Source organism: Nothoprocta perdicaria, unplaced genomic scaffold (assembly GCF_003342845.1).
Source record: "Nothoprocta perdicaria isolate Ctin4 unplaced genomic scaffold, notPer1 scaffold_97, whole genome shotgun sequence".
Lineage (NCBI taxonomy): Eukaryota > Metazoa > Chordata > Aves > Tinamiformes > Tinamidae > Nothoprocta > Nothoprocta perdicaria.
In genome coordinates, this window is record NW_020456276.1 from 2,366,706 (window position 1) to 2,377,391 (window position 10,686).

At 51.0% G+C, this 10,686-nt stretch overlaps 1 long non-coding RNA gene across 1 annotated transcript; it reads right to left on the reverse strand.

Annotated features, from left to right (window-relative positions):
- Positions 1-2,380: 2,380 nt before the first annotated feature.
- On the reverse strand, positions 2,381-10,686 carry LOC112959230. The gene is made up of 2 exons (XR_003251588.1): positions 10,604-10,686; positions 2,381-3,807 (listed from the first exon to the last, which is right to left on the reverse strand). It is a non-coding gene; the product is annotated as an uncharacterized LOC112959230 (long non-coding RNA).

The following is a 10,686-nucleotide window of genomic DNA, read 5'->3' on the forward strand; positions in this document are numbered from 1 at the left end:
AGTTATACCGAGCCAGCCATCAAAAAACAATTTGCYATCAGGCAGCCGGACCCGTGCGGAGCCCCGGCCCGGGCAAGCCGGGAGGGGAGAGCGGGGATGGAGAGGATGGAGGCGAAGGGAAGAGGAGAGGCCGCAGGCATTTGGGCAGCTCGCCCACCAGGCAACTTCCCAAGTGAAGAACTGAAAGGAAATTATGCTTTCTCTCCTCCTCACCTTTTCCTGCCTTCAATAATGCTTTAAGGATAAGGAGGGTGAGGTGCAAGACCAGGCTTGGTGGAGCCATCTTGAGTAAAGCTCCACATCTCTACAATGACAGGGGGGGTTCAACAAGGGTTTGAGACTATCACCTACTCTGGGGAAATGCCAACATTTGTGATATAAACACTGGGGTTTTTGAGAAACAAGCAAACCCCGCTCTTCTCAAATACGGACATATGTGTCCCAACGGACACATGAGAAGCCAAGACAAGGACAAGATACAATGGGAGGGACTCAAGAGATTCTCATCCCTGCCAGGAGACCCAAGAGAAGTAAAGCCAGCATCGTGCCACCCTCTCCAAACCACCACATGTCTATCAGTTAAACAAAGCTCATCTGCTTCTAGAGCTGCAAAATAAGATTTTTCCCCAGCTGATTAGGAACGCAGATTCTCATTACTGTGTTAAGTGAGGATCAATGTTGCAGCAGACTCTGAAATCACCACTATCCGGCTCAGTGCTGAGCTCACCAAATTCCCCAAATCTGGCGCCAAAGAGGTCGAGCGCCCTGATTTCGCAGGGGAACAAGAAAGGGAGGAAGGTTGTGGGACAGGACTAAACAGCCTTCGGGTTTAACTTGAAAGTCAAAACAGYCTACACTAGTTCTGGCTGGATTTACCTCTATGCATGCATCTATACATAAAAATACTGTATGTAAATACCAAAAACACAAACAAAACAAAAATTTTGCTGTAGGGTTCTGGACTATAATTTAGACTTAATGATCTAAAAGCAARATTTGATAGGCCCGAGAACCTAAAAAATGCAGAATTTGTGAGAGCAGGGGGAAGAACCCAGCTCTATTTTAGGGTGCTGGCCTTTCTGATCATCCTCTCGATCCCTTAAGCAAGCTTACTCAGCCACATTATTAAACACTTGCAAGAGCAGTCCAGGAATTTCTATAGCAGTGTAATCCAACAAGATCTGCTTTCACAGAGTCTGCGCTTCCCGTAAAGCCTGGAGTCTCAGCTAATGAGAGCTTAACCGCATGTTTGTGGTGGATGAAATAGTGTCGTTTTGCAATTATTATCATTCAAACGCTATTTATTTAACCTGCAGCCACATTATATTGACTGCAGAATTGCTGTCATTTTTACTTCTGATGGCTCATTTATTGAGCCCAACGTGAAACACTGTGCTTGGCGTCCCCAGTCTCAAAAGCATTTTTCCCTGCGCCCTCTCCAGCCCTCCCACCCCAACCAATATCTCTCCTCCAGAGCTAACGCTTTTCTGTACTGCCATCCCCCAGCAAAGGTCCATTTAGAGGTTTCCCTGACACTTTTTCCACTGCTTCGTCTACTCCTTGTATTTGATTTGAGGAATTAACCTGCTTTTACTGTCAATTTGAGGTACCATGCACCAGAAAGCTCCAGATGCCAAAGAACAGAAAAGGGGACTTTATGCCACCTTTGCATCCTTCCCAGTAGCTCTGAAAGCTCCTATCAAGCTCTGGAAGCGAGGCAGAGGCAAGAAACTCCATTCCACACTGGATAGTGAGGACACACCAGCCCACCTTGTGCTAGAAACCCTGTAGGACGGAAGCTGCAAGAAAACAGCACAGTGGGTCACAGCTACCAGACAGCAGCAGAATAAACACCTGGGCTCCATTTCCCAAGATCTGMATGCTGCTAGAGCAGAAATCTGCCCTTTCCCTCTCCTCACCCCAGTTCTTTTCCTCTCACACATCCCTCCTGTGAAGCTTTGTGAGCCAATAATCACAAAACACAAAATCCAGTGCTTTCTTTTCTCTTAAAAAGGGGCGGGGGGGAAGCCTCCAAATGCAAAAGATGAAGTCATCTCTCCTCTGGTGATGGCACAGCTGCCTGAAGAAGCTTGCAGTGCAATGCAATATATTTTGATCACTGCTTCATCTAATTACAGAGAAGAGAAAAAACACAAAACAGGATTTTAGGATTTTTTGTTTTATTTTGTTGTTTTGTCTTTTAAGGCATCCAAAACATAATAAAAAAGCAGCAGCAGTGACAGTCCAAGCAGAGGCAGCTTCCCCATCAGTTTTGCAAGGCAGACAGCACCAGGATGCAGAGCCAGCTAGGAAAGGGAGAGATTTCAAAGAGCCAGATCAGGGCAGGATGAATTGCCCAAGCCCAGGGTGTACAAGCATCAGACCAGGATCTCAGTGCCCTAAGATCGCTCAGACCAGGATACAGTGTCCATCTCTTTGGATTCAAAGAACGTTAATTCAGAGTCAAGTTCTTGCTGATGCCTCACACCACAAGGAAGGAGGAAAAAAAGTCCATGTGAGCAAACATTGCTAWGTCTCAAGGAGTGACTCGTGCGCGTGAGCTTCAAGATATCAGCCAGATGCTTGGTAGGGAAGCAAAGGTTTGCTTCCAAACCCGAAGAATATTGGCTTACCCTGGGCAGAGGCAGTGGTAGCTCCGCTTCAGAAGAAAGCCTAGACTGTTCTAGGAAACATCTGAGACCRTTCAGGTGTGGTTCAAAGCAGGTGGCAGCGGTGACAGAGCCTTCACGTTAGCCTCAATTCCTGAAGAAAGCAGGCTGCCAAGGGGAGAGGTCTCAAAGGCACAGCAGGCATCAACACCCACATCCTCTCCAGACCCAGGAGGGGCTGATTGCCTCCCTTATTCAGTGCTTTGAAAAAATTCACTGTGAAAGGTTCGTGGGGTGCAGCTCCCAGCCGCTCCAGGACATTGTTCACCACAGAAAATAGAGATCTGAGGAGCTCACAATAAAGCCCTAATCACACTTGCTGCTATTTCCCTGTCTTGCTCTTCAAGCACAGAGGGAGTCGATGGCCAAGTAGAAACAACCACCACCTCCGAGGAGACCTCGCGTGGCAAGAACCCAAACGGAGGCACCTGGGGAGCCCGTGCGGCTGCTTTGCTGGACATGTAGAGATGTGATGGCAGGTTGTTTAAAAGAACTTAATGAAAGGCTGTGCAAAGTGAACAGAAGGCTACTTTCCTTCTACCCATGTCCCCATGGAATTTCTGGGGGAAACCTGATTTTTAAGTTTCCAGACCAGGAATGCAAAATGCAGTCTGATAAATGTAGCTTGGCAGCTGTTTGGGACAGGTATGGATGGCACTTCGAGCTGTGGGAACCTAGCCCAGAAACCTCCAAATACTGCAAGAAAACAAGCAATCAATGGGGAAAATGCCCACAGACAGCGTCTGGTGGGTCCCAGCAGCCCATTTTCTTTCACAAATATCCGTCCCCTGYGTTCTGCTGACAAATTGGCCCCCATACATTTTGCCAAAAAGCTGTTTTCTAAAATGATTGCTCAAAGGATCATATTCGCTGCCTCTTACCCTGCTTGAGTGGGGGCACACACAAGCGAGCAGAAGGTGTCTTTCTTAAGCAAAGAGTAATGAGCTTAGTCCAGGTTCACGCACACGTGAAGAGCAGGCTGAAGCAGCTGGAGCTTCACGTGTGATGTTCACAGACCTTGCATCAGCCTGGTGAAAACGAGCACACTAGAATCACTGCTGTCACGGCGGAGTCAAGCGTCCCAGGTCATTTCTRGAAGTCCCTTCCCTCTGCTTTGTAGCTCTCCACCAAGTCATGCCTGCCAAGGATAAAGAAGAATATCACCCCGGACCTCTCCAAGATGGGATCAGTCCTCTGGATTTTCCCCGTTGGGTGTGTGGGAGAGGGAGGGGACGGGCGCTTAGTCATTTCTGCAGAGCACCATGTGCACCCGCTCCTCGAGTGGCCCAGATCCAGGCTTGACAAGGTCAAGCGCAAGAAGAAAGCTCACCCGGGGCTACTGGGAGGCAGTGTGCGATGGAAGATTAGTCACCATCCAGCTGTCTGCATTTGAGAGGAAAGAGAGAAGTGCTGGAAGAAAAAATAGCTAATAGGGGGTAGAGGACACGGGATACACAACGGCCTAGCACAGCAGAGCATCTCAAACACTTGCCATCAGCCCCTAGCGCTGCCTCCAATCTGCAGAGCTTCTCTCTCCCTCCCTGCATGCAGCTCATTCACCTCTTGGTCTGTCTCCACTTGAGGCACTGGAGGCTCTCCAAGGTTTGCAAGGTCAAGTTTTTCCAAGCGTGGCCAAAAACCCCAAGTCCCAACCATGTGAGGTCAGAGGGAGACCCGACTGTCCTAACCTTTAGCAGAACTGCACCAGTAACGAGAGGTTTTCTTCACAGTTGCTCCTGTCATCTTGCAGGACGCTGGACACATCCCAAGCTGGTCTGCCTGTTCATTCACTGCATCAGCGTTTGCCTAAGCAAATAGCGTGAAAAGCTCCCGCTCCACAAATAGCGGCAGAGTTGTCTAATTGGGAAGAAGGCCGAGAATTACAGAGAAAAATCACATGCAGGCAGTGCAGGCAATGGCAAAAGGGGTCTGCAAACCACAAGGCCACATTTGCCCTCCCTACATTTTTATTCCTGGTCACAATGCCTCTGTCAACAACGCTTTCTGCATACTCAAAGAGGACCATACTCCTGCAATTACATGGCAATCAGAAGCAAATTACATTCTTGCTGTTTACTTTCAGTGTCCTTAATTAATCCGGTTATTAGACGATTAATGAAGCTTGTTTGGTGAAAAACTCATAGCATTTACAACAAGCGCTCACACATGCACCCGCCTGGCATCTGGCCCCGGGAAACCGGCACGCCGGGCTAGAGGCAAAAAGCCCAACCCCGTTCCCTGCCTGTAGCTCTGCTCGGGGGTGACCCATTGCAACCAACTCCATGGTCTGGGGGGTCTCAGAGCCTGGATTTTCCAGCCCGTCCTGCCCTCTGCAGCTCACCATGCCCTGCAGCAGGGCAAGGAGCTCTCCAGGAAGCAGGACAGGGACACGGGCTTGGCCTTGCCAGCTCCCAACGCYGCGGAGATGCCACCACCAGCTCAGAACCTGCTAGCGAACGCCTTGACTCCGCGCAAACGCTCGACATGCTCTTCCCGCTGCCGCCCGCTCCCAAGGCAATGCCGCCCTCCCCAAAGGTCACTCCGGCTTGTGTTTGGTTAAGCCACCGATAATTAAGTGGCATGTTCAGCTAATGATCAAACCGCTGCGCCAGGAGCATGAAAGAATGAGGAGAACTAATTAAGAAGCTCATTTGCATACTCCAGCGTTTCCGGTGTGTGTATGGGGTTKCCATAGCAACCAGCACAAAAGCCGGCGGTGGCGTGGGGGTTTTCGTGAGTTTGGAGTGCTGTGCCTTCCCTTTGTCATCCCCAGAAGATAACTAAGGTTTGGAAGGAAGAGGGTACGGCAGCCCAGCTTGGCGACAGGAATCCTGCCAGGGCAGGAGGAACACGGTGCCAGCCCAGAGGAATTAGCTCAGGGTTTGCTCTTCCAAGCACTGCGGTCCAAATAAGACACCTGAGGACAGATGCTTGGCCTGATGCCACATAAACGCCAGACCAGGTACTGTTCTGCTAAAGAGACTCTCCAGAGTCCCTTTGGCCCATGTGCGGTAAGGAGCAGACACCTCCAGAGAACACAGTTTTCAGGAGGAATCACACCAGACTTCCTTGCTTCCCCACCTAGAGGCACTCCCCATGAGGAACCTGCTGCAGGGACCCCAAGTTGCTGCTTGAAGATCCAAAACACATATTTGAGACTTGATCATCAGCATGGCTATGAAGGAAACTAGGCAGGTAGGGGCTGGTGARGACATCAGCCCAAGTCACTGCAAGTTCCCGGCACAGCAGCTCTGGAAGGCAGCTCAGCACCACGCTCCCCTCATCATGCCTCTTTTGTCAAGGATCAACCTTTTTTCTGCTCTGCATTTCTGGCAAGAAACCTTTACATTTAGATAAGGAATAAAACCTGGGATCAAATCTGAACTCCGCAGCACAGAAGATCAAGGTTTTAATGAATTAAATATATTCTAAACCAAACGTAGCCTCTTAACACTCAAAAATTTGAGCAAGAATAATTTTAAAAAAATAGAAAAGCCAACAATCTAACTCATTTCAGCTCTCTCTGGCTGTGAATTGGCTGCAAGCCAATCAATTATCTTGAATTTATTCATTACTCAAGATTCCTCAAACAGCCAATTTGCAGGCTGTGCATTGTAGGTGAGCAGCTCCTCCTGCGCTGGCCACACTCCTGGTTCAGAGCGGTTTGCAGGGCGGCTGCAGCCAACAGCAGCCTTTACAGGTGCAAGTGCAGCCCAAAGTGACAAGAAGCATCCCCCCAAGGGCAGGTCCTGCCAGGCCTGGGGAGGTGCATTTAATTCCTCCGCACTTATTCATCTTTGTGCAGGGAGGACCTAAAAGCATAGCCCAGCATCCTGCTAGATCAGGGCTTTCCCCTCAGCAACGCATCCCCCCCACCACGGACAGAATGGGGAAAATTCTAAAAAATTCTGGGAAAATTAATGTAACCCTGCAGTTAACCAGACGTTCTTGCATTTCCACTTGAAATCCTGCACCTGGCCGTTACTCAAGCTATTGTTGAGGAAGCTCCTGCGCTGTCCCTGCACCACCCAGCAGCCCRGAAGGATCTCCTGAGCCTTTGAGCYGGGAGAAAACCRCCTTGTCCATCCAAAACCTTCTCCTCCCCCAACATTGTTTTTGTTTCCCCCTCCCCCCATTTTACTCTCAATAAAAACATAATTACAGGCTTTTAAAAAAAGCAAATTATAGTGACATACTTTAATTATCTCCAAGCAATGGAGGACTAAATTAYACAGTCAGGGAATCGGAGGTTACCTAAAAATAAAAGCAAGAAGCTTCATTAAATGCTAATTGCAGCTTTTGCTTTTGAAGTAAGATTTTAACACAATCTGCCAATGACTCGCTTGACCATACGAGGGAACACTGGTGCTGGGGAGAGACCCTCATGTTCATGGCACACACATGTCTCCATCCAAGGCTGACAGGCCTTGGCCATGGCTATGTGCAGGTGACACGTCCAACTCCGCTCTGCCTCCAAGCCAGAGCCTGTCCCCAGCCATGGGCTGCTTCCACCTTCTTCTGGAGCACCCGTCATCATCCAACACTGCTTCCCTGGCATCTCTCCACCCTCACAGCAGGATGGATGTGCTCACTGCAGCTCTCCATCCCCTTCCACAGAGCAGGAAAACTAAGCTCCACATCTCTGTTTACATATTTGGTGGCTCTGCAAGGGTCTGATGCTCCAGGAGAGAAGTTCTGGTTGGCAGCTGCTCTCTTTGGGTAAGACACTCCATAGTGCAGACATTAGCTTAACCCGCCTGCTGCCTCCCACCATGGAATGAAGCAGAGCAGCTGTCACAGCCTTTGCTGCCTCCTGCCCCAAATGCACATGTGCGCCCTGCTCCGAGCTGTCCTCAGGCTCCGCAATTCCCTGGGAGAGCAACCCGGTGGGGACCTGCCTCAGAGCAGGGAACAAGCCACGAAGCTGCCTCTGCTGCCTTCCAGCTCCAGGCCAGCTCTTCCCATCCCCTTGCTCTGGGTTTGGAGACCTGCCGTGGCTTTGCCAGGTCTCCAGCCCCGGGGCAGCGGGGAGAGAAGACGGGCAATGATTCCACCCAAATCGGTGCTACTGAGGAGCAAGGGCCAGCGGGGCAGGGGGAGATTTTAAGAATTCACAGAGAAATGATTTTGTTTTTCCATTTCCTATAGAGTTGGCCTAATTGTGTCGCTAAAGTCTGTAATTTGCCTCTCACGGAGCGGAGTTAATGATAGGCTCCACGCTGCTGCCTCCCCGCGCAGGCTGCGGCAGGCGAGCGCATGCTCCATGCGCGCCCGGCTGCGCCCGCCACGCTCTGCCGCAGCCGGCAGCACCCGAGCACCCTGAAAGCACCCGCTCGGCCCCACAAACAGGGTGCTAGAGAGCCAGGGAACCGGCACCAGGGCGAGCTGAGGCCAAGGGAAAGGTCCAAGGAGAGGGAGCTCGTGGGATGGCAAGCCTGGGGTCTTGCTGTCTCTCATCCGAGCCTCCCTGAAGACCTTAAAAACACTCAGGCCAACCATTCGGGGAACTCAGGCAATTATTGTCATTTTAATTCAATGACCCTTCACAAAAATAAGGGAGAAATCGCACAAGTGCTTTCAGGCTGCAAGGGAGGCGAAGCGGATAAACAGCAGCATGGATTTCAGGACAGGAGCCTCATTTAAAAAAATTATATGTATACATATGCATGAATATGTACATACACAGAGCACCAAAAGCTCGTGCCCACCCATCAGATCACACAGCATCTCCTCCGTTCTGCTGCTGCTGAGCCACAACCGGCAGAATTGCTCCCAGAAACATTAAGCAAAGCTGTATTCCCATCCCAACAGAGGCAACTGGCTCCCAAAGTCACCCTGGCTGCGGCCACCCCTGCTCTGCAGCCGCCCGCGCCGCAGCCCGGCTCCAGCCCCATCGCTCGCCGAACATCGCCACCGCTGAGAGACGGCTCCCTTYTAATTAGCTTTCATAATCGAATAAGTGTCTAGAATTAAGCAGCACCGCGTTATGAAACACGGTATTAAATTAACCAGCCGTGCTCGGAGGTCACCGCATCCGCCCCCGAAACGCAGCCAGCCCTGGGACGGACACAGGCCTGTTTAGCAGCGACAGGGACAGCGCCAGGGAGTGGAGGTTTTAGCCGATAAAAACGGGGCCAATTAAAATTCTGTTTCAAGAMCAGCGAGGTTGGCTTTGTGCAAATATTTTGCATTTCTGTTTAAGAGCATCTTTATATCATTTAAGCTGAAGCCTGTAAGGAATAAAACTGAATCACTGTAAAGCACACTTACACCAAAATAAGTACCCACACGAGGACTCTTTTGATTTAACACTCCACCAGATCCATCGAGAAATCAAGATAGCTATTGTGTTTAAATAGGGCCTGATGCGAGAGAGAAACATGAATTTCTTTGAAATTTAGAGGAGCAACTTCCCGCTGGAGCACGAACAAGAGTCAGATGCACCCGCGGCAGGAAGCGCCTTCCCGGCCCGTCCTGGTCTTGGGAGCCCAGATGCCACCATTCCCTCTATGGCATTTRTGGATGCTGGGCATCGTCAAGCAGCCGAGCGCAGAGTTATTGTGATTTTTGCTTGCCCACCCCTTCCTGCTGCCCCGTGCACCAGGTAGCTGATGCAGCGCACTCCAGGGCCGGCCGCGCTCGTCAGGAAGTGGTTTGAAGGCAGAAACATTTTAGAACGTGATAGACAAGGACAACACCTCATAGGAGAGGGAAATAGCTCATTGAGCGGGGAAAGGAGAGCAGTTGGAGGAGCCCYGCTCCGTGCATCCTTCAGAGCAGAGAGCACCGAGCTGGGTCCTGTGCATCTCCTCCAGCCACCAGCCCGCTGCACCATGCCCCAAAAACCACCTGGGACAACCAGTAGACAGATAAGTCTGGAAAAAACCTGCTTGGGGCAGCACATTCATCCCCAGTGCAGCCTCTCTGGATAGCTCAGAGTACCCCTCATCCTACCCACTGCRACGGGAACGGGAGGGATGCCCAGTTAAGGTGGAAACAGCCTTCTAAACAGCCCCAGGTGGAGTTTAAGGGGTGAAACTGCTCGTAAACAGCAGAGCAGTAACTCCAAGCTACAAASAGCATCAGATAGATGAGCTGGGACTTTCTGGGAGCCCTCTGAACCAGGCAGCACTTCACCATGCGATCAGACAGTGATGGATGCGGTGGGAGCGAAGCAGTTTTTTCTCCAGAGAAGCTTTTTTGACAAGTATGATCTTATCAAAGTTTCAAGCTTTTCATTATCTTTTTTTTTCCCTCCCCTCCTCCTTTTTTTTAATTTCTGCCTCCAAGCCCCACTCTGTCCTCTCCACGCTGGCAGGGAACACTCACTTTTCCCTTCTCATCTTGAGTGATAGCAGAGGCTCCCCGCGGAGCTCGGAGCGGGTGGCACAGAGGCTTCTCCTCCCCGGCACGCGCAGCCCATCCAGCCCGCAGGAACGAGCAGGGAGCAGAGCCAAGACCTCCAGAGAACACACAGATAGGAACAGGAGCGCGTGTATCTCTGGGGCAATATCAGGCAGGCAGGGAGGGAACACACAGAGATCTCCAAGCTAGGGGGAACACACTGGAATGGGTGGGAAGGCACCCAGCATCCTCATCCATGAAGACTAGGACATCCAGGACACCGCAGCCAGCTCCAACACTCCTGGAGAGCATCAACCTGCCCTCAAAAGCTGCAGGAATACAGCAGCAGCATCCCACTGGAGCCACCTTTCCAGGGCAGGCAGCAAAGCCTTTCTCTGCCCAGCCAAGGAAGGGCTCCCCTTCCACAGGTCACAGCTGCTCCCAAGCATAGAGGTCAGGACCATCTTCTCCTCTCTTGGTTGCCACCAAGAAGARCCATCCCCCTTCAGAGAGTCTTGCACAGGAGCAGCAGCAACCACAGAGCCCTCCTCAAACCAGGCAAAACCTCTTTGAACAGCCTCATAGCTCACCTCACAGGCTGGCCTCTCCCAAGGACATCATCCTTCTCCCAGGAGAAGGCCGAGCTGCTCTAGACAGGGAAAGCGTCCCCACC